At 44.7% G+C, this 23,968-nt stretch overlaps 1 long non-coding RNA gene and 1 pseudogene across 5 annotated transcripts; both read left to right on the forward strand.

Annotated features, from left to right (window-relative positions):
- Positions 1-970: 970 nt before the first annotated feature.
- Positions 971-6,944, forward strand: LOC101019833 (annotated as a pseudogene).
- A 2,608-nt stretch (positions 6,945-9,552) lies between these two features.
- LOC116275447 lies at positions 9,553-23,514 on the forward strand. 5 transcript variants are annotated; one of them, XR_004184547.1, is made up of 5 exons: positions 9,553-11,543; positions 16,086-16,179; positions 17,411-17,463; positions 18,040-21,565; positions 23,404-23,514. It is a non-coding gene; the product is annotated as an uncharacterized LOC116275447 (long non-coding RNA). The 5 variants fall into 5 exon arrangements; XR_004184550.1 differs by lacking the exon at positions 23,404-23,514 and having other exon boundaries at positions 18,040-18,892; positions 19,212-21,940; XR_004184546.1 differs by lacking the exon at positions 23,404-23,514 and having other exon boundaries at positions 18,040-21,940.
- The last annotated feature ends 454 nt before the right edge of the window (positions 23,515-23,968 follow it).

The following is a 23,968-nucleotide window of genomic DNA, read 5'->3' on the forward strand; positions in this document are numbered from 1 at the left end:
ATATATCTCGATATATATATCTTACAATAGATATAGATACATCTCACAGTTTCTTTATCCACTCGTTGACTGATGGGCATTTGAGTTGGTTCCATGATTTTGTGATTGCAAATTGTGCTGCTATAAACACGCATGTGCAAGTGTCTTTTTCATATAATGACTTCTTTTCCTCTGGGTAGATACCTAGTAGCAGGATTGCTGGATCAAATTGTAGTTCCACTTTTAGTTCTTTAAGGAATCTCCTCACTGTTTTCCATAGTGATTGTACTAGTTTACATTCCCACCAGCAGTGTAGAAGTGTTCCCTGATCACCATATCCACACCAACATCTACTGTTTTTTGATTTTTTATTATGGCCATTCTTGCAGGAGTAAGGTGGTACCACATTGTGGTTTTGATTTGCATTTCCCTGATCATTAGTGATGTTGAGCATTTTTTATGTTTCTTGGCCATTTGTACATCTTCTTTTGAGAACTGTCTATTCATGTCCTTAGCCCACTTTCTGATGGGGTTGTTTTTTCTTACCGATTTGCTTGTGTTCATTGTAGATTCTGGATAATAGTCCTTTGTGAGATGTACAGATTGTGACTACTCTGTGGGTTGTCTGTTTATTCTGCTGATGGTTCCTTTTGCCGTGCAAAAGCTCTTTAGTTTAATTAAGTCTCAACTATTTATCTTTGTTTTTATTGCATTTGCTTTTGGGTTCTTGGTCATGAAATCCCTGCCTAAGCCAAGGTCTAGAAGGGTTTTTCCCATGTTATCTTCTAGAATTCGTATAGTCTCAGGTCTCAGGTTTAAGTCCTTAATCCATCTTGATTTGATTTTTGTGTAAGGTGAGAGATGAGGATCCAGTTTCATTCTCTTACGTGTGGATAGCCAATTATCCCAGCACCATTTGTTGAAAAGGGTGTTCTTTCCCCACTTTATGTTTTTGTTTGCTTTGTCGAAGATCAGTTGGCTGTAAGTATTTGAGTTTATTCCTGGGTTCTCTACTCTGTTACCTTTGTCTATGTGCCTGTTTTTATACCAGTACCATGCTGTCTTGGTGACTATGGCAGGGAACCTGAGCTTTTTCCCCACAATCCTATACTGACCCCTTCTACTGCATAATTATTTTGTTCTCTTGAATTTTACATGCTAGTCTTCTATTTAAATTTTAATGTTTAGATAAATAAATGAAGCCACTTTTACATTTTCTTTATTAAATTAGGAGGTCATACAGGATCACATTTATAGGTCTTTAAATTAAGGAGTAATATTCTTTGAAAATTTACTAAACTATTCAGTATAAACACAACAGAATCAGATGTTTTGGAAAAGGTAGGGTCTTTTATGACATTTTTTTCATTTCTTCCTCATTCACTGTATAATTTATAGTCTCATTTTTCCAAAGCAGTTACAGATCTGTTGATCTAATTTGATCTTAAGAGTCCTGCTGTAGAGGCAGGTTATATCATCCCCATATTGAAGACAAAGTGTTGAAGTCCAAGAGAGGCAGTGTCCTTAAAGCTGCATACTTACATGGTCGTGTAGGTGGTGTGTCCATGCTCCCAGGTGTAAGGTCCCTAGTTTGAGCCCTGCTGACCCCGATGACGGTCCTATGGAAGGAGCCAGTATCCTCCGCACATCTCAGGACCCACAGACATGTGGGAGAAAGAAAATATGAATGGGCGCTAATCTGAAGCATGGCCTTGAACAAAGTCAAGACAGACTCCAGGCCTCATTTTCAGTTCTGGAATGGGTACTCTAATCTCTCTAAATCATGCCACTGAATGACCTTTTACACACTGAGATAGCATTTCTTCCACACCAGGCCATGTCCTGTGGGTGTGTGAGGTGTGGCAGAATTCAGGAAATGGTAATGCCCATAGATGGGTCAGCAGAATATGAGATCACCTTCAGAGCAAAGAAAACACATCATCTCCCCAAAACTCATGACTCTCACTGGTTAAAATGAGTGTCACTGTTCTCCATCTGTCATCTTAACAGCATCACCAGCTCCATATTGTCAGATCTTTCATACCAACTTTCTGCCCAGTGAGCAATGACTCATACAAAGCTCAGTGCCCATTGGTTCTTTTCTCAGAGTCTGTCCAATCCCAGGGTCACAGAAGACTACTTGGGTTCACGGTCTCTAGTATTTCAGACAGGAGCTTCTTTTAATGAGTCTTTATTTTCCTGACTGCAGCTCTCTTCATTCTGCCATCCTTTTCCAGCTCCATGATGATCCTGCAGGTTTCAGGGGGTCCCTGGACAGTGGCTCTGACAGCATTACTGATGGTGCTGCTCATATCTGTGGTCCAGGGCTGGGCCACTCCAGGTAAGAGCAGAGGTGCCATTCCTGGAGGGTCTGGTTCAGGGAACAATTCCTAGGGGACTTTCTCTTCATGGAACCAGACTCTGAGACAGCATGTGGGGCTCCTGCCACAGCCTAGTGTCCTTCTATCACAGCTGGAGAATCAAACTCACCTCCTATAGGACAGGTTACTATCCAGCAGGTCTATTGTCTCTCCAGGAACATGGACACAGTAAATAAGGAGCCCAGGGGTCAGGATGCTTGTCTATGGGGAAATGGGGCCAAGAGGTTCAGGATAACCTTGGACAGACAAGGTTTGCAGAGAGAGAGTTTGGCAAGTGCAGGCTCCTGGGTGTGCTCACATCTGCATCCAACCTTGAGGGGACTCAGGCAGAGAGCCCTTAGCTGGTGTGTCCAGGCTCCAAATATCACTGAGGATTCAGTGCTCATGGAGAATGCCTCTCATTCTCCAGGGTGGAGCAGGAGCCCGTGCCCCTTGGACAATAAAGGCAAGATGGGAGGGAGGAGGACAGGTTTGAGCCCCTGAAGGCACTCTCGTTGAAAGTATTTCTCCCAGCCTCCCCAGAACTTAGTTAGAATATCAGGATGGGTTGAAACTTGTCAGAAGAATGAGATAAGGATGTGTGAGTACGTGAATGAGATTGAATGTAGGTTATCAGACAGCCAAGGAAGCAGTAACCAAGGGAAAAACCTCTGTCTCCTGCTGTCTCCTTGTGGCTGGTGTAATATTATGGCTTCTATGACCCATTGTTTTCCTCTCAGAATGTTCTTACCTTTCTGGCCCAAATTTACATCAACACCCTGAGAGGAAGGACTGCAAAGTAGGCGCCTTACTTTTCCACTGACTTCCACCTTTCTGCATAGACCCTTCCTCTGAGACCATTCCACATCCACCTAGGACCTACCTAGAAAGTACTGTCCTCATGTCACCTCCCCATTTTCCAGGATAACAGCATTCGAATCTCCTGAGGACGGCCCCTCAAACCCCAAAGCCCCTCACCTGTTACCTCAGGTTCATTGTCCAGGAAAGGGTGGAGAACCTGCACTTGTAGTCACAGAGGAGTGCTGAGAACTAACCAGCAAGAAGGCTCAGCTCTGGAAACTGGAGAGGGGTGAGTTTGGGGAGAGAGGAGGCTGGAGCAGCACTGGTGACACTGAACAGTGTCCAGCAGGAGGTCCATAGCAACTGTGTCCACAGGTAGAGTTGTTTGTAGGATGAGGGATGGTATTGGGAAACACCATGGAAACCTCAAGGTGCAGGGTAGCAGAAAGCACAGGAGGGAGTGTGATGATGCTGGGCAGTGAATAGGTGGAGGGGCAAAGACTGGGTTGAGGTCGGTGGGGGAATGAGATGAGGCAGTGGAGCCATGTGACAGGCACTGAGGATGGGTTATCAGAACTCCCTGCATAGAATGAATGTTCAATCAAAACCTGCTAGAGGGAGAGCTGGAGCCATAGGGAGTGGGTAGACTGGACAGGGCCATTTCCACAATTCCCCGAATGCTCTTCCAACTCCACACGCATCTCCATCCTCAAACAGAGCACAAGAGGAAAGGCACAAGGAGCCAGGCTGTGGCTTAAAGTGAGGGAGGGGAGGGTGGAGAAAAGCTTGGCTGAGTCACCACCTAGGGAGCAGGAGATGACCCAGCAGGTGGAAAAACCAGCCTCCTGGAGGCAACACCCTTTTGTCTCTGACAGGCTTTAAAATGGGCTTTTTACAGCTGAGTTTCTTACCTCACCCCACCCACTACCCCAGGCATTAGGGCCACACTCCCGAGTCCTCCTGTCATACCAGCTGCACTTGCAGAAGCTCATTGTGCATTTGAGTCCTTGGGTACTTACTCTTCTGTTAATCTAAGTCCTCAAATAAAATCACTAGCACAGAAGACAGGTGGGAAGATCCAGTCAGCAAACAGCCAACACTTTTCAACCATTAAGGTCTGGTGCCCGTGGAAAGTCTTCCTGAGGTTTTCCAGTAGCTCATAAGCAGATCCAGTTCCTTTTTCATATGCATTTATTTAGAATTTTGCTCCTATTCAAACAGGTCACACAGTGAAAAGAGGAAGGGAACTAATTAACATGGATTGAGCAGTGACAGATACAATACTATGTATTTTACATATGTGAGCTCATTTGGTTCTCACAGCAATTTTGCTAGGTAAATAGTGTTATTACTATTTTGCCTTTCAAGAAATTGAGAGTTAGAAGGTTGTTTCTTGCCCAAGATAACTTAGTAATCAGTCGTAGTGCGAGAACTGGAACCCTACCTATAGGACATATTCCTTTCTTACCCATGGCCTCCGCCCGCCATCTTTCTGCAGGTACATATTTTAATATGCCCTATTCACGAGGTGAGAGATGAATTCACACAGATCATTGATTTTCAAATTGTGCTCGGATGGGTAACTCAATTGTCAAGGGTTCCACAAACAGGATAAAGTTTCCCATATACAAAAAAAAAAAAAAAATGAAGGTTTCAAATTCCACCATACACTCATCACTTATGTCTGCTTTGCAGGTAAAATTCCATTTAAAAAGTTAAATGTTGCAAAGGAAAGTTTTGAAATTCTTACTCTTGACTAAAACATGTTCTCGTATTGGTGAATGAGGAAGAGAAACAAAGACTAACAAAATGAGAGGATACACACTCAGAGTGGGGCAGTTGAATAGGGAGAGGTGGACTAAAGGGGCTGGGGGCGACGGGCCTGGGTGTTTAGGAGGCTGGAGCCCAAGGCACCGGGAGAAGAAGCAGGTTAGGATATCTGAAGTCCTGGGATCTTGCCTTAGAGATGACACTGGAAACTACAGGCCGAGTGTATGGTGCCCCTGAGCCCAGCACCACCCCTTCTCCACTGTCCTCTGCCACCAGCTGTGCATCTTCTGTGAGGGGTGAGTTAACAAACATGAGTTGTAAATTTGTAGAACATGAAACAGGTGTCCAAAACAAATCTTAATTTGCTGTGTGCAAATCACAGCACCTTAATTTCTCCACTGTGACCAGGAACAGATCAGGTCTGAAGAGGCTCAGACAGAAGCAAGCAGACATGTGCTGGGTCATTGCTACTTCTGTATACACATGCACCTGCCGGACACTGCCATGGTACTCCCTAGGAAGAACCACAGGTGGAAAAGGCTGCCACACTTCTTATGTAAAAATGACACCATCTATGGCTCTAAACCTAAAGGAGTCCAGCCACTTAGTATTCTGGTTGTTCTGGTGATTTTCATCAATTAAGATATTTTCCAGGTATTTTGAGATCAAGTCTTTCTACAGCCATGTTTGAAAAGTGAAAATTAACTTTCAGGCTACATTGTCTTTCTTATGGCAAACTTGAAGAAGTTTTAAGAAATGCATTTCTGGCCAGGCGCGGTGGCTCACACCTGTAATCTCAGCACTTTGGGAGGCTTGAAGGCCGAGAGGGTGGATCAGTCAGAGTCAGAGACCATCACAATGCTGCAGAACCCGTCTCTACTAAAAATACAAAAAAAACAGCTGAGGTGGTGAGCCTGTAGTCCCAGCACTTGAAATTCAAAGGGCAGGAGAATGGTGAACCGGGAGGCGGGCTTTACACAGTGAGCTGAGATCGACCCTTTGTACTCCAACCTGGAGAGGCGACAGCAGACTCCCTCTCAAAAAAAAAAAAAAAAAAAAAAAAAAAAAAAAAAAAAAGAAATGCATTTCTGGCAGGTTCAGACCAGCCACAGCCAACATGGTGAAACCCGTCTGTACTAAAAGATACAAAAATTATGCTCGGAGGCGTGGTGGCTCATGCCTGTAATCCCAATCGGTTTATCGAACGTTCAGGATCAAGGATCAGATCTTGCTGCAGGCGGCGGGCGAAACTTTATCAATGCAAGCGAGGTTGGGGTATTCTCAAAGGCTGGCAGAAAGAGAGCACCTAGCTGTAAAGGGAAAAGGCGGCTTCCTGGAGGTGGCATTTACGAGCCAGGACGACATCAGGATGGAAATGTCAGGCAGGAGTTGGGTGTTGGGGAGACTCCACATCCGGGTCCCCCGCTCACTCCCCATGCCTTCTGTTTCTTCCTGGGGACCCTCCCCGATGAGATTCTGCTCCTCTCTGAGGCTTCACATGGCTCCACCCCTCCTCCTCCAGCCGCCAGCAGAAGGGGCTGCTCAACCACCCTGAGCAGTGAGTCTCATTCTTTTCAGCAAATCCTCTCACTGCATGGTGAGAAAACTGAGGCCTGGAGAGGGTCTGTGACCTGCCTGGGACCACAGAACTCGGTAGTAGGAAAAATCGTATTTTTAAATCCAGCCCTGAGTGAGATTTGAGGGAAATATATGTATGTAATGAGGGAGGGTGTTGTTGGGGTGCTTACCCCATCTCCTGCCTCTTCACAGAGAATTCCGTGTACCAGGAGGAACGGCAGAGATGCCTGCAGTTCAATGGGACTCTCGAAGCTTTGTGGGGCGAATCATCTGGCCGGGAGGGAATCGTGCATTTTGACAGCGCAGTGGGGGAGTTCCTAGCAGTGATGGAGCTGGAGAGGCATTGCAGTACTTGAACAGCCAGAAGGACTTTATGGAACGGAAGCGAGCCGAGGTGGACAAAGGTGCAGACGAGAGGCTGAGCTGATGGAGCCTCATCATGAGCAGCTGAGGTGAGGAGCTATGGACCAGGAGTGATAGAGGGAGCGGCGGAGCCGGCGTACAGGGACATAGTGCCAGGAGGGGAAGGGACTTTGGCGAGGGAGGAATTGATGGGAGAACCCAACCGGAGTTTGTCAGGAGGTGAGGGAAACCTTGCAGGGAGGGCAAGGCTGAGCATGGAGTGGGAGGATGGAGGAGAGACTCGAATTTCATCAGTGGCAGCTGGCTGCATGTGAGGGTGAGGGAAAGGAGTCACACAGCGTGCAGGGGTGTGGTGTGGGAGATGTGGAGAGAGGTGGAGATGGCACAGCAGGCCACGCAGAGAAGAAACCGGCAGGGAGACCCCTGGGTTTGAGATGCTTGAGGGGCGGATGGATGGTCTGATGGGCAGGTAGAGAGAAGAGTTTGCGGCCGGGGAGGGGCCTGGGCTACATGAGACCACCCAGGGAGAGGGGACCCAGCGGGAGGAGCATAGGACTGGATCCTGGGAACTGGACATTGTGATTTTGAAACGGCTCCATTGTCTGGAGTATATACTCTGGTTTTTTGTCATGGCCGAGAAAATTCACGACACAGACACACATGAGGCGTGGGTTTGGGAGTGGAAAGTTTAATAGAAAGAAGAGAGAAAATCCTTCCTCGTGCTGAGAAAGCGGGTTGCCCAAAAGAGGGTCTGCGGTTTGTGGTGGAATGCAATCGAATGCAATCGGTTTTGTACAGAGGCTTGAGGAAGCGGTGATTGATTTACAAAGGGCTCAGGGGATTGGTTTGACCAATTGTGTCATTTACATAGCCCACGAAAAGACTGATTCTCCCACCCTAGTCTTTTATTATTCAAATGCGGCCTCCAACTGGTGGTGGACATGATACCTGTACATGTGGTTCTACCTGGAGGCTGCCATGACACCTGTAAACGTGGTGACAAGGAAAAGCGAGTGGGAACCGCCATATTGGATGTACCTGACTTCCAGGTACAGCTGCCAGCATTTACATGTAAAAGCTTCAAGTCTGCATATCTACACCTGAGTTTTCAGGCTGCTTTCTGTTAGAGAAGAAATGGTTTGGGGCTGCTTTTTATTAAAGGAAAATTCCATTGAGAACTTTTACCCTTTCTAGCTGCCTAAAAATAATTTCTTAATAACTCCTGTATTATTTCCTCCCTCAGGAGACGTAACCATAACTGCTGTTCGGGGGTATTGGATGACCATTCTTTCTGGCTACTTCCTGCTGAAAAGGGGCGTCGTGCTGGGGCGCTGCAGTTGGGGCTTCACCTGAGGTTGTCATTCTTCTTGGAAGAATGACATGTCCGTATGTGGCTTTGTTTGCAGCACCATTTGAAGTTTGACTGCTTCTAGGCGAAAAGAGATAAATTTTACAAGAAGGTTTAAAATATAGGGTTATCATATGCGTATTAAGATTACCACTATTAGTAGGGGCCCTACAGACCATAACTATGACAGTAGAGTTTGATACCTGTTAGTTACACCAATAGATTGTAATACTGGCTTGTCTCCACTAGATGTCGCTGTACATCACCAGAAAGGTTAATATAAAAGTAACATTTCCTTGCGAAAAATGTATTTCCCCCTTGACTTGCTACTAGGGCATAATTTTAAGTTTAGGCCATTCTTTATAATTTATGATATGATTGGGAGAAATATGTTATTGGGTGGCTAAAGTAACTTTGGTGCTAATCTTGGCAATTCCTTTCCTTTAATTATTAAATTCCTTAATTATTAAATTCTTTCATGACTTTCACAGACCCTCTTACAGCATACTCAACTTTCTGACTTGTCCTAAACATCCTTCCTTTAAACAACCAGTTCCTTTAAACAACCAGTCATTTCCTTTTAGGACAAGAATTTACTATACAAGATCGTTTCTTATATAAAATCTCTTTCTTTCCAACCTTCTTTCCACAGCTTAGAGTGCACCATATTACCAATCTTCAATAAAAAGTCCTATCAAATTTAGTAATAGTAAAACTTCCATGCTTCCTTCTTGTCTGTAACTATTACTCCTGCTGTAAGCAAAACAAACTTGACCAAATCCTTCCTGCAATTATTAATTCTGTCATAAAGATGATAATTAGGCAAAATATTACAGCAATTAGAATTTTACAACCAGAATTCGACATTGTGAGTGCCACAGTATATAGTTCTATTGCAAATAATAGCATGACTATAACAATTCCCACGAAAGTGGTGTAGTAAATAATTTGTTTAAAATTTTACTTGCCAAGATATAATGTTTCCCTTTGGGGATTTACAAAGTAACAAACGCAGTCCCATGTATAATTAAAATCTCCCTGCAAATATGCATTAAAAATAAGTTCTAATACTGGACAGTGAATTTTGAGAGGAAAGGTAGAAATGATAAACAGTACCTGTGAGGTATGAATGGCACTAAGATGAGTAGCCCTCACTCATTTACTTATCTTTTATGATTTTCAGCTTAAGATCTTCTGTTTCTCCACATTGATATTCAGGATGTTCCTCTGGGCTGTCAAAGGTTGCTCCCTCAGCTTTTCAGGCTTTGACTTGAGTGTGATAAATTCAGAAGTTGATACCTGTAACTTTCACTGCTGACGGGGTTGAAAGAAGACCTGTGTAGGGCCCTTCCCGCTTGGCTTAGGGAAGGAGAGAGAGAGATGAGTTTTCACTAATACCACATTTTCTGGCTAAGTAAAGGTGGTCCAATTTCCTGGGGCTGGCCTTTTGCTAGTTGTGCCAATTCCTGTTGGAAGTGAGCTAGAGAGGTTACATTTTTAAACTTAGAGGTTTTCTGCCTGAAAACAATCTCTGAGCTCATTGATACGTTTTATCCTTTCTTACATGAAAAGCTTGGTGAAGGATTTTAAGGACTTTCATTGACTGGAGGCTGGTAAACAAAGTTTGTCATCCTCAGGGCTGGGATACCCTTGAGAAATGGCTTATTTTATTTCTGCAGGGGAATACTGAGGTTTAAATTCTCTTATGGAGGCTTCTGAGATTAAAAGGGCTTGAAGTGTGTTAATGCCTTGAGGTTTCCTTGCCCCGGTTTAGCTCCCTGGTCAGCTATCCTATTTCCTTTGGCAACTTCATCTGTTCCCTTTTGATGTTCCCTATAATGCATTACTGCTATTTTTCATGAAAGGAAAACTGAGGATAATAACCTGTTAATTTCCTGGTGATATTTTATAGGAGATCATTTAGTGGTAAGAGAATGTCTTTCCTTTTAAATAGCGGCATGAACACGGAGAGCTAAGCAGCTATCTTTCCCTTGCTTAATTTAAGTGCTCTTGCAAGAGCTGTTAATTCAGTTAATTGAGTGCTTGTGTCTGGGAGAGACATTATTTAGAGTGACTACTACTTATCCTGCCTTATGTATTCTTGCTTTACCTGCTGTTTATTAGCTAAAGGCTCCCCTAGAGGACAGTAATCCTGCTACTTTATGTGGGGTGTAAACAGTTAAATTATTTCCTAAGGTTAATTTGGAGGTTTTTTTGACTAGTAGAGCCTACAGCCATAGTGAAAATGGCTTGGAAGCATGTGCAAACAATAAGTCTTCCTAACTGCAATTAGGAGATTGAGAAAAAGTTGAAATAGAGTTTTTCCTGAGACCCCTTACAATCATGCTATGGGAAGAAGAGCGGCCTGGATTAAAGAGGAGAAAAGAGAGATGCTGGCTCTAGTGTTTAGAAGGAGGTCTACTTTCCTTCCTTCAGTTTCCAGAGTCACCTGGCGGCTCCTGTGCTGCAATGGCAGTTTGAGCCACTGGAGCTGGGGTTTGAGCCCTGGGACCCAACAGTCCTGCTGGGCCATCTGTGAGACGGGTTCTGATCCCAGTGACCTCCGTCTCTGGGGGCAGTTTGATCTCCAGTGGTCTCCACCACAGGCTGGACAAGGTTGAGGTGGCTTCCTCTTGCTGTTTGGGCACTCGTTTTTAAAATGCCCTGGCTTCCCACCCTGATAGCAACTGGCGGATGCACCTCGGGGATCCCGGACTTTGCAAGCCTGCAAAGCTGCTACTAGAGCCTCTGTCTTTCTCCTGAGCTTTCTCTTTTTTGGGGGCCTCCTCCTGGTCCCTATTATAAGTGATCACCCTCAGGAGGTTTTCCAAGGTGCTATCTGGTCCTATAGCTTGCTTCTACAGTTTCCTTCTAATATCAAGAGCTGCCTGTGTAATAAACTTGTCCTTTAGAATGAGCCATCCCTTGACTGAATCAGGGGCTAAGGAAGTGTGCTCTATTGGTGCCTCTCTCAGCCTTTCCATGAAAGCTGCAGGATTCCCATCTGGCTTTTGGTCTATCATAGACAGTTGAGAGGAATTAAGAGGTCAGGCCTTAGTTCTTCATAGGCCCTCTAATATGCATATTTAAAAGCGCTTCCATTTCTATTCATTTGCAGAGCTATTGGGGTCCCAACTGGAGTTTTCAAGAGAAATTGCTTCCCTTCCTATTGGGAATGGTGTTTCTGCTATTTTTTCACTTTCCCTATCTCTTTTCTTCCCTTTTGGTGTATTATAGGAGACATGTTGCTCATCTCCAAAAGTATCTGCTGCCTGCAAATCTGCCTGCTTTTCAACTGCAGTTAGAGTTTGGTTTAGGAGCAGCATAACATCCTTCCATGTGAGGTGAAACACCTGAGTTAAATTCTGGAAAGCTTCTATATACCTATTAGGGTTGTCAGAAAATTGGCATAAGTCTTCCTTTGTTTGCCTAAGGTCCTGTAATGAAAAGGGAGCTTGAGGTTGAAGGGGACCAGCCCCCCCACACCTGTGGGTATTTCTGGTCAGATGGGACAAGAGACTGAGAAAAGAAATAAGACACAGAGACAAAGTATAGAGAAAGAACAGTGGGCCCAGGGGACCAGCGCTCAGCATACGGAGGACCCACGCCAGCACTTGTCTCTGAGTTCCCTCAGTATTTATTGATCACTATCTCTACCATCTCAGGAAGGGGGATGTGGCAGGACTATAGGGTAATGGTGGGGAGAGGGTCAGCAGGAAAACATGTGAGCAAAGGACTCTGTGTCATAAATAAGTTTAAGGAAAGGTGCTGTGCCTGGATGTGCACGTAGGCCAGATTTATGTTTGACTTTACACAAACATCTCAGTGCTGTAAAGAGCAGTATTGCCACCAGCATGTCTCACCTCCTGCCATAAGGCAGTTTTCTCCTATGTCAGTAAGTAGAATGTACGATGGGGTTTTACACTGAGACATTGCATTCCCAGAGATTGAGGAGGAGACAGATGCCGTCCTCTTATCTCAACTGCAAAGAGAGCCTTCCTCTTTCACTAATCCTCCTCAGCACAGACCCTTTACGGGTGTTGGGCTGGGGGACGGTCAGGTCTTTCCCTTCCCACGAGGCCATATCTCAGGCTATTTCAGTGGGGGGAACCCTTGGACAATACCCAGGCTTTCTTGGGCAGAAGTCCCTGTGGCCTTCCACAGTGCATTGTGTCCCTGGGTACTCAAGACTGGAGAATGGAGATGACTTTTACCAAGCATATTGCCTGCAAACACATTTTTAACAAAGCACATCCTGCACAGCCCTAAATCCATTAAACCTTGAGTCAATACAGCACATGTTTCTGTGAGCACAGGGTTGGGGCTAGAGTTACAGATTAACAGCATCTCAAGGCAGAAGAATTTTTTTAGTACAGATCAAAATGGAGTTTCTTATGTCTTCCTTTTTCTACATAGACACAGCAACAGTCTGATTTATCTTTATTTCCCCCACATTGGTGATCCCAAATAAGGGGAATTCTCAGATAGTTCCCTTGGAAACTGCCTTTCTAATTCTGGGGGATTCTTTTCTATAGGCCTATCTGATATGCCTATTTAAAAAGCTGGGCTGATCTTACAACGCTTGCAAAGGTTTCGTAAAAATGCCATGCCCTTGTGCAAAAGAAAATGAATCACTTTTCTATTCAAAGTCCTGAGGTTAAAGGAGTTCCAGTGTTTCAGAGTGCACTCCAGAGGGGTGCAAGCTGAAGCTAGTCTGCCACCCATCTAGAAAAAGAAGTGAGGATAAAAGTGTCATTTCAGTCCCATTCTTTCATTGTGACCCAGGGTGGAGGGGAAGACAGTGGAAGTGTCCTCCCTACTGTATTCTCTCCTTGGTTCCTGGGTCCTGGCAATGCATTAAATGTGCCACCCATGGTTGTATGCATGGTCCTCCAAGCCATGGAACTGGATAAGCTAAGTGATGGGATTAATCATGCTTTACCCACACAACCTTAGCTTAACCACCTTATGTGATCCCCTTTGACATCTTAAATTTGTGTGATCTGCCTGGCTCCCTGAAAAATGGATCTCCAGAGAGACTATGCCGTCTTTGGGTAGGCTCCTTTAATGGAGGCAGTGTGCTTTCCGGACCATGCTAAAACATTTACCCTTAGCAAAATGGCTCTGGTTAACTTCTGAACCTAAAATCCCCTTGCTAATTAAGTACTGTCTTAACTGGAGACAGAAATGAACATGGGAACCTAATGGCAGTTTTTCCTGCCGATGGGACAGTATCAGAACTAAAATTTCACTGCAGAGGACATTTTACTCCTAATTGTTGAAGACAGAGCTTTCCCGTTCACAGAAGAGGCTTTTCTAGTGGTATGGAAAGAATTTGGAAGCTGCAGTGTTAACGATAAAAAACTGACAGAGTGCCTGATGAAGAGGATTTCTATTTCCTCTAGGTGGTGCTGTTGGCTTAGAAATACCATGTGCTCGCCAGAGACAGGATAGATCTTCCCTGAACAGGACATCTTCCTAACAGCCGATCTTCCCTAACATGACTGTTTCCCTGAACTGTAAAACTTCCCGGCCGGGCGCGGTGGCTCAAGCCTGTAATCCCAGCACTTTGGGAGGCCGAGGCGGGCGGATCACGAGGTCAGGAGATCGAGACCATCCTGGCTAACACGGTGAAACCCCGTCTCTACTAAAAAATACAAAAAACTAGCCGCACGAGGTGGCGGGCGCCTGTAGTCCCAGCTACTTGGGAGGCTGAGGCAGGAGAATGGCATAAACCCGGGAGGCGGAGCTTGCAGTGAGCTGAGATCTGGCCACTGCACTCCAGCCTGGGTGACAGAGCGACACTCTGTCTCAAAAAAAAAAAAAAACTTCCCACAAATTGCACACACAGAGAGGACAGGAGACATAGTGACCACAGATAGAAAAGAAAGGAAAATTTTGCAACAGCTGGAGATCCATTACCAATGCCTAGACAGGCTGTCGGAGGCTGGGTTCAGTCCAGAAGCCTTTGAGTAACACCAGGGTGTACCCTGGCCAGAAATTTTCAGTTGCCCCAAGACTTTTCCCAGCCTCATGCGATGGTGAAGTTCTCCATGAAAGAAAACTGGTATGAAGAGAGCCTTGAAATTAAAGAACAGATTTGAGGTTTGCTCTATACTCACCGCTCCGATGTTTCTATCTTCCATTCTGATTCGGATCCCAGATGAGCTCCCAAAATGAAACAGCTCCATTGTCAGGGGTATATACCCTGGTTCTTTGCCATAGCTGAAAAAATAATTCACAACACGGACGCACACAAGGAGTGGGTTTAGGAGCGGAAAGTTTAATAGAAAAGAAGAGTGAGAGAAAAAGCCTCCTAATGCTGAGAAAGCAGGTTGCCCAAGAGAGGGTCTCCTGTTTGTAGTGGAACACAATTGGTTTTGTACGAGGCTTGAGGAGGCAGTGATTGATTTACATAGGGCTCAGGGGATTGGTTTGACCAGGTGTGCCGTTTACATAACCTGCAAAAGACTGGCCCTCCCACCCTAGTCTTTTATTATACAAATACAGCCTCCACCTGGTGGCGGCCATGATACCTGCACACTGCTTTAACCTGGAGGCTGCCATGACACCTGTAAACATAGAAGGAAAAGAGGGTGAGAATGCCATATTGAATTACCTGGCTTCCAGGTACAGCTGCTTGCATTTACATATAAAAGCTTCTAGTTTGCACATCTATGCCTGAGTTTTCAGGCTGCTTTCTGTTAGAGAAAAAAATGGTTTGGGGCTGCTTTTTATTAAAGGCAAATTCCACCAAGAACTTTTACCCTTTCTAGCTGCCTAAAAATAATCTTTTAATAACCCATCCCTGTATTAATTTGGCCAAGAGAGAAATCCCTGTAAAGGAGACCAAAAAGCACTAGTGAGCCTTGCACTAAACAAGGACTAGAGAGAGAGGAAAGAATGAAGGGGGAGGAGGAGGAGGCTCAGGAGGTCACACCGTTGATCCCTCTGTTCCTGGGAAAGTGGAAGGAATGTCATCCAATAAGAGGGAGAAGATGGATACATCGAGTAAGGATGAGGAGAGTGACATGGGTTTAGAAAAGTTGTTGAGGTAATTGGTTGAGAGAGGTGTCCAAATAAAAGTAATACAATTTGCAAAAACTGTCACTAAGACTTCATAGAGGCCCAAATCAGCGACGTGGCAGCATTTTCTTTCGTGGTAATCAGCTGCCAGATTGCAGAGACCCCCTGATTCCAGTCTAAGGAGTGTGGGCTTCTCCTCTTGAGGAAAGAGAGACCCTCTCATATTGTTTTATATTGTTTTATACTCAGTACCTGTTTTAAGAAAAAAAACAAGGAAGTAAAACCAAAGACAGGCAGCCCGGTGCCAGGCCCAAAACAAGGCCTGGGCCTGCCTGGCCTAAACCCAGTAGTTAAAAATCAATTCATAACTTAGAAACCGATGTTATTCATAGATTCCAGGCATTGTATAAAAGAACGTAGTGAAACTCTCTCCTGGCCCTGTTTTGTTTCTCTCTGACCACCAGTGCATGCAACCCCTGTCACATACCCCTTGCTTGCTCAAATCAATCATGATGCTTTCATGTGAAATCTTTAGTGTTGTGAGCCCTTAAAAGGGACAGAAACTGTGCACTCAGGGAGCTCAGATTTTAAGGCAGTAGCTTCCCGATGCTCCCCGGTGTCTGAAAGGTTTTATCTGCGGCTCGTTCTGCTACACTCTAGGCCAGCAGGTCCCCAACCTCGCTGCTCAGAAGATTGTCCTTGAGATCCTCTGTGAAGCAAAGATTCCCCCCGAGTCACTGCCTAGAGATTCAGATTCCCTGGGTGGGGAGGTCTGGAGATCTATGTTTTTAATCAGCTCCCAAGTGATTCCCAGTAGCCAGATAAGTGTCAGAACACTGAATATTTTTTTAAATCTTCAGAAATCTTCAAATGGAAATGACAAGGCTGGAAATCTGTTTTCGGAAGACTGTGAAGTCAGTTGGAGAGAGCAGGAACCAGAGGCAGAGAGATGAGGTAAGAAACTACTACTATTGTCCAGGAAAATCATAATAAGGGCATGAATTAGAATAGAGAAAAACAAAGGGGTAGGGGAGACGGAGGAAGGAGGAGGATAGAAGTCCTGGCCATTCCAGGGTGGATGCCCACCCAAATCTAGAAGTAATTGAACAAAGGCAACTAGAACAAACAGGAATCCTTGCCTTGGTGAAATATATTTGAACTGGGTCAGAAATGAGGCCAATGGGTATCAAGCCTTAGCTCCAGCGCCCCCTGGAGGTCTCTGATGTGCTCCAGGCTGACCAGCTCCTGACAAAGAAGATGGAGCAAAGTGCTTCTCATGGAATGTTCTGGGACCTTAAAACAGACACCCATATGATTTTCATGCTTCCCAGGACACCTATGGGGAAGAAGTTCCACTTAATCCACAGCTGGGATTCAGACATGGGTTGACCAGTCTGATGGATGTTGAGTTTATGGAGGTGGTTGAAGTAGAGCGAGAGCCAAGTGCTTCTGAAATAAAATCACATTGAGGGAAAAGGCTGTGAATGTGGATAATCCTGGACATAAGGCAAAAATACCATAGGGAGTAAGTGTTATGGGTTAGTTCAAGACTGTTGATTTACCTGGCACAGGCCCACGTCAGGGTATTTGTGTTCTCAAGAACAGAGTAAATAAGGACCTAGAAGCTCTGATTTGGAACATTCCTGTAATTGGGCTGTTCTCTAGGGGCAGTTGGCCCTTTTCTGCCTTCTGTGGAGGAAAAGGGTACTGGTGGCTGAGGTCCAAAGGAAAAGCCACAGGTGGTAGCGTGGAAATTGATCTGTAAGCAGCAGAAAAAGAGGGGGCAAAAATAGAGGTGCCAAGGCACAGCCAGCACCTGGTTATCTGTGAGAACCTCAATATACGTGACAACACAGTGCAGAAGAGGAACTTAGGGAAAAGGATGGGATTTCTACCATTTAAGCATGTAGGGGCTCAGGATATTATGTAAATAGGAGGATTTTGAGTGTAGGCAAGGCCAGAAAATCCATAGCTTACTTGCAGAATAAGTCATGTCAAGCTCACTTTATTTTCTTGGTATATTTATGAAATATAGTTATTGGATTAATAGACTGTGAGAATGTTGTTTTTATATATATATTAATTTCAAGAAATTATTTGAGCAAATTTTTCATCTTTTACATCAGGATAGAGCACTCAAAAGATAAGGTAGTGTCACTGCTGATTAAATATTCTTTGTCCAAAGGCTGTTAATCAGTGGCTGATAGACAAGATTTCTTTTAAATGTGCTACAAACTGGTAAGTTTGTGTGCCTCCTATTCTTCTCAATACTATTTCTATTTCTTAGTACTCCCCGTATCCACTGGCCTAATCACATCATTCCTTTCTTTCTTTCTTTTTTTTTTTTTTTTGGAGACACAGTTTCACTCTTGTTGTCCAGGCTGGAGTGCAATGGTACGATCTCAGCTCACCACAACCTCCGCCTCCCGGGTTCAAGCGATTGTCCTGCCTCAGCCTCCTGAGTAGCTGGGATTACAGGCATGCACCACCACGCCCAGCTAACTTTGTATTTTTAGTAGAGACAGGGTTTCTCCATGTTGGTCAGGCTGGTCTCAAACTCCCGGCCTCAGGTGATCCACTTGCCTCAGCCTCCCAAAGTGCTGGGATTACAGGCATGAGCCACTGTGCCCGACCATCATTCCTATTTTCAACATCTAGAAATCAGTTCCATAATGAGCATGTCTAAGAAATAATAATCTCAAATGGTATTCCACTTTTCCACTTCCCCACTCCTAGTCCAGCTGAGGCTAAACGTCTCCCCCTCCAAGAAGGGCCCCCTACAGCACCACAACCTGCTTGTCTGTCACATGACAGATTTCCACAGAGGCAGCATTCAAGTCCAATGGTTCCTGAATGGACGGAGGAAACAGATGGGGTCGTGTCCACCAGCCTCATCCGTAATGGAGACTGGACCTTCCAGATCCTGGTGTTGCTGGAAATGACCCCCCAGCAGTGAGACGTCTACACCTGCCAAGTGGAGCACCCCAGCCGGGACAGTCCTATCACTGTGGAGTGGAATGAGCTAGTCTCTGATGACCCTCTAGACTCCACCTCTGGAAAGCAGGGACTCTCTTTCTGGCTGTGGGGTTCACTCGTCTTGTCTTCTGCGTCTATACCCTGGGGCCATGTCCAACCCTGTTTTTCTTCTATACAAGACCCTGAGTGTAGTTTTAATCTGGGGGCAATGGAGACTTGCCTGTCCCAGCCTAGGAGGTCCTAAGGATTCATAGTTCCTCTCCTTGTCCAAGAATCTAGGGACGCAGACACGTCCTGAACTGACCTTACACATGGGAACTATTGTCTTCCTTCAACCTTTTAGCTTATTCTAGTTATTCTGAAAGGCAACTAATTGAATCTGCATTTGTCTGTTGTTGAGGTCACATCCTCTGTTCCAGAATTGAAAGAGTGACTGTTTCTCAATGTCCTATCATGCAAGGTGTATCCCCCTCACTGTCCTCATGCCGATATTCTGCATCAGGCTCCAGGATCTCAGACAGGACGTGAGCAGGGGTACAGCTGCTGGAGGTGACACTCAACCTGAGCCTGTTCTTCACAGAGACACAGTCTGATTCTACCCAGAGCAAGACGCTGACAGGAGTCGCGGGCTTCGTGCTGGGGCTCATCATCTGTGGAGTGGGCATCTTCATGCACAGAAGGAGCAAGAAAGGTGAGAAATCCTATGAGGTGACCGATACCTGCCTTTCTCTTGACTTGCTCACCCTTCTTCCATGATAAGGGGCTGAGACAAAAGAGAATGCCAGAGAGCTTCCTGAAATCACATAGTCAGGGAACAAGGACAGTTTCTAAGGAGAGAGGAATCCCAGCCTGGCATCTTAATGCAGCCAGATGCATGAAGTCCCAGTTACTCAGGCTCCTGCAGAGTGTCCATTGAGTGATGGGCAATGGAAGTGTGACAGGAACGTTTCTCTAATTGTCTGAGGTGGTTTCAATAGCTGAATACATTCTCTTTCCTCCTGTCATTTCAGTTCAACAAGGATCTGCATAAACAGGCAATATTCCTGCTTTGATTTCCTTATTGGGGGAGTTACAGGAGGATATGAGTCCTTTCTGTGCATTGTGACACTGAGGCTTCTCTAGGAAAAGAGTCTGAGGCCTGAACCCCTGTTTCAACCTCAGCCCTGGGATGAGTGGGGAAAGAGCATTGCATGGCTCCATTGCTAAAGGAAGCTCAGATCAACTCTATTCTTTGTCAGCATGAGATTCAGCCTCTCATCATTATTTTTGTCTCCTGGGACTTAAAGGAAGGGGGCCAGCAACCTGGGATAACTTTGTTTTTTACCCCCACTGGGTTCCTGACCTTGCCTAAAAGACTAATGTGCCTTAGAAAAAGCATTTTCTGTTTCTTTAGTCCCAGTATCTGCTTGAAGGACAGACCCCCAGCCTCCCAAGAGGATGCTGCTGCTGAGCAGTTGCCCTGAAGCCAGTTTCTATCATTCTGTTCCTGGATTCAATGCATGGTTTCTCTCATGGGGCCTCCAGCCAAGTTCCTTTCTCCTTAGTGCCATCAATAATCAAAACCCAGCATGATTGTTTTCTGTTAAGAATATATACCAAGTCATGTCTCAACACTTTTTTTCTTGAGAGTTTTGGCAAACAGTGAGAGTTAATAAAGAAGTTCAATGTGGTTTACACATAGGAAAGAAGACAACCATGAAAATGGGGATATCCAAGCTATTGTATAGGGTGGCCCGTTGGACATGGACCTCTCCTGGATTTACTGTATTTCAGTGAGCTGCCCCATCATCCTGTTCGGTGTCTTCATCCATTCAGGTCTGAAGCCACTATTCTTAGCTATTCAGTGGTGAGCAGACTGCAGATCTGTGTTATAGGACCCATACTGATATAGCACTGATTCGACATATAACTTACTAAGAGCGTGTATTAGCATTACTGTTAAGAAATTAAATGAGCATCAGAATTTACAATGATAAATATAATCTAACACACTGTCAACATTTTCTCTGAATGCCGTCACAAATACCCCTTAACCAAATGTTGCTTGGCCTTTTGAATGCATCCAGTAGACATTTATCCTGTAAGTCTGCATTCATTCACCAGCCTAGACCTCCTGAGCTAATAATTCATACAGAGAGAAACGCCTCCCCGTTGTTGAAAGTGCAAAGCAATATGTGCAGCACTCTTTCAAACACTGATCTTTTTTTTAACAGTCCAAAATTGTTACATGTTTTGCATTTCATATTAAGTTACTGTAAATCAAGGTAGAAGACATGTTTGGTCTAAGCTTTTCTTTTCATGTAGAGGATGGATTCTTAACTCCTGATACACCTAATGAGCACTCAGTGGCTCTCTGACACATCCAGTTGTTGGCTTCCTTCTCCCTGACTTCTCACAAGCAGCTTCTGGGCCTTGTGTGCCCCTGGGCACCTATCCCTGGTCAGTTTCCCAGAGCTACCTGTGTTCCTCTCACTATCCAATCAGAGTCATCCCCTTCCATTTTTGTCCCCTGGAAACATGCTGTAGGTGTCAGCAATACCCAGAGTGGAGTGAACAATCTCCAGACTAACCCTTGCAGGATGCAAAACTGAGATATCTGCACCCATAATGCACCTGTATCCTACAATTACAGGTCCAGGATTTGCATTCCTAGGGAACTGAGAATATAAGCAGTCACAGAAAGGCATCAGATGTGTCTAGCTCTGACATACACAGGTATTTATTGAACTCTGGGATTTCTCAGGAAAAATGCGGTGCAGAGAAAGGTCCCTGATGAGACCACAGCATACAGACCATCCAGTGTGGGCACCACCTTGTCACTATACTTTAAATTCTTCATATTGATTGAGTGCTATCTAAATGTCAGACCCTTTGCTGAGTGCTAGGTGCAGGAAGATCACAGGCAGCCAGGAGGTGGAGGGGTCTTGGGGTACATAAATCATTGTGGTTGAAGAGCAGAGATTCAAAAGAAAGCTAGGCTGGGAGCTTCAAAGGAGACCTGAAGCTGGTCACTTCCTTATATCAACTTCTGACTGAGAAAGTTGGACACCTGGAGTAGAGCCAACACAGTGGGGTTAGGACTGCCAGCTTAGTGTTCTGTCCCCCATCCCTTTCCATCCCTGGTCCCTTCATTTTCTGCCCCTCACAGCATGAATAAACTCTGACAGATGCCAGACCATCTCCTTCTTGTCCAGGTGCACAAAGAACTGCTCATCTTCATCAAATTCAAACACATACTCCCCAGAGGGTCTGTGCGTCTGCACAAACCCTGCATACTTTGACACAGGGCCTGCTGCATGAAGGGGAAGAAGACTGCAGAATGGTGAACATGTAGGAAACGACACAGAATACAGGAAGCAAGCAGGTAACGGGAAGGTTTTTAGGAATGCAAGGGAGTAACACAGAAAATGAGAAATGCAAAATGAATGAAAAGAAAAAGAATAGGGATAAACAACGACAGAGATGACTCATAGAAGATTTCAGGTGTTTCCCTGGTCTCTGAAGACTTACACATCCCTCACACCATTCCCATAATGATTAAATGAGTGAATATTTTCTGATTGTGTCAATCAGAAAATATTCACTGAACATGTACCATGTGCTCAACTTACTCATTGAATCCTCATACTTCCATGTAGAAGTGTTAAAAGAAAAACATCTGGCCAGACACGGTGGCTCACGCCTGTAATCCCAGCACTTTGGGAGGCCAAAGCAGGTGCTTCACTTGAGGTCAGGAATTCAAGATCAGCCTGGCCAACATGGTGAAACCTCTTTGTCTCTACTAAAGATACAAAAATTAGCCAGGCATAGTGTCTGTAGTCCCAGCTACTTGGGAGGCTGAGTCAGGAGAATTGCTTGAACCGGAAGGGGGAGGTTGCAATGGGCTGAGATTGTGCCACTGCACTCCACACTGGGTGACAGAGTGAGACTCCATCTCCAAAAAAAAGAAAAGAAAAAAAGAAAAACTTCAGCTGAATTCAATTCAAAAGAGTCAAATTGGGCCAGGCGCGGTGGCTCACGCCTGTAATCCCAGCACTTTGGGAGGCCGAGGCAGGTGGATCACGAGGTCAGGAGATCAAGACCATCCTGGCTAACATGGTGAAACCCCATCTCTACTAAAAATACAAAAAAATTAGCCAGGCGTGGTGGTGGGTGCCTGTAGTCCCAGCTACTCAGGAGGCTGAGGTAGGAGAATGGCGTGAACCCGGGAGGCGGAGCCTGCATTAAGCCAAGATCACGCCACTGCACTCCAGCCTGGGTGACAGAGTGAGACTCCATCTCAAAAAAAAAAAAAAAAAGAGTCAAATTGAGCAATGAATGATTCGTAAATCCGGCAGCCTCCTGAGGCAGAGTAGGTTCAGAGACTCCAGTGCAGGCATGTGGTGGAAGATTTATGGACAAAAAAAGTGAGGTACAGAAACACCCAATTGGTTACAGCTGGGTGTATCCTTATTTGAACACAGTTTGAACAGTTGGCTACATATGATTGGCCAAAACTTGGTGATTGGCACAAATGTGGGCCACAGTCTGTTTACACCTCCACTTGTTATAGTTCACGATGTACAGAGAAACCTTTAAGCCAAACTTAAAATATGTAAGGAGACAGCTGAAGGCTAAACTTGATTTAACAATTTTGCTTTTTTGGTCGTCATCTCAATTTTGAGAGATTGACCAAAACTTTAGTCATTGATGCCACTATCACCGTTGTAAATGTACTTATTTGGTCTTGAAACCCACTGGGAAATAGCAGAACAATGAGTTTTGTAAGGGGGAACAAGGACTTCAGTTTATTTGTTTATTTTATTTTATTTTTGTAAGGGTTAGATTACAGGGTACCTCCTTTTGCTGGAACGTTCTGTTTATAGGATAAAAAACAAAACCTGGTCTGTTCTAGAATCTATGTGTTTCCTCAAAGTCTTAGTTTAATTATGTCACATTTAGCACGAGGGATTTCATTTTGGTTTGGTCTGATCTGCTGGAGCTTAGTGCATTTGGACTTTCACTGAAGTCCAAAACAATGGTCTCTTGTGATTTTGTTTAAAAATATCCCCTTTTATTCTCACTTAAGTGAGAACGTGACCAAAGCTTAGGGCTTTAGCGTCACTCTCAGCTACCATCATTTTGGGTTTCCAGTCTCGGCACATCATTCATAGGTTAAAGTGCCCTCATGGTCACACATTTCTTTCACTCTTGTCATTCCAGGTGAAAAGAGACAATTTGACATTCTAGAGATGGCTGCATGCAAACATTTAAAACTTTCGAGAGAATACAGTGCACCAGGTAGACTACTATTATGACTATCAGGAGGATAATATCAAGAGTTTGGAGTATGCTCCTTACCCAAGGTCCCCATAAACCAAACCACCTGAAATTAAATAGATCAAAGAATGAACTAAATAAAGAGTTACTCACTTAACTAGGCAGTCTCTTCATTAATTACCTACAACTGAATCTCTGTAGTACCTGACGTGATGTATTTCTCCATAGGCCACAAGTGCCAGCAGCTGCACAGATACTTCTCTGTTTAGCCAGTAAGTAACCTACAGCAATCCTATTATTAAGCATAACGTTCACGAAAGAATTTAAAATATGTTGTGTAACCATAGCCCTTACAGTAGACTCTGTTGAGAGCCTATCATGAGGGATACATTTCTAATCATTGCCTGTTTTACTCCAAATCATGGTAAAAAGGACGCTTCTAGAGGAGTGAAGTCCTCCTGGCAATGTTCTCTTTAACCCATGATGTGGAATAGGGGAGTGAATCAAT

Source organism: Papio anubis, chromosome 6 (assembly GCF_008728515.1).
Source record: "Papio anubis isolate 15944 chromosome 6, Panubis1.0, whole genome shotgun sequence".
In the NCBI taxonomy this organism is placed as follows: Eukaryota; Metazoa; Chordata; class Mammalia; order Primates; family Cercopithecidae; genus Papio; species Papio anubis.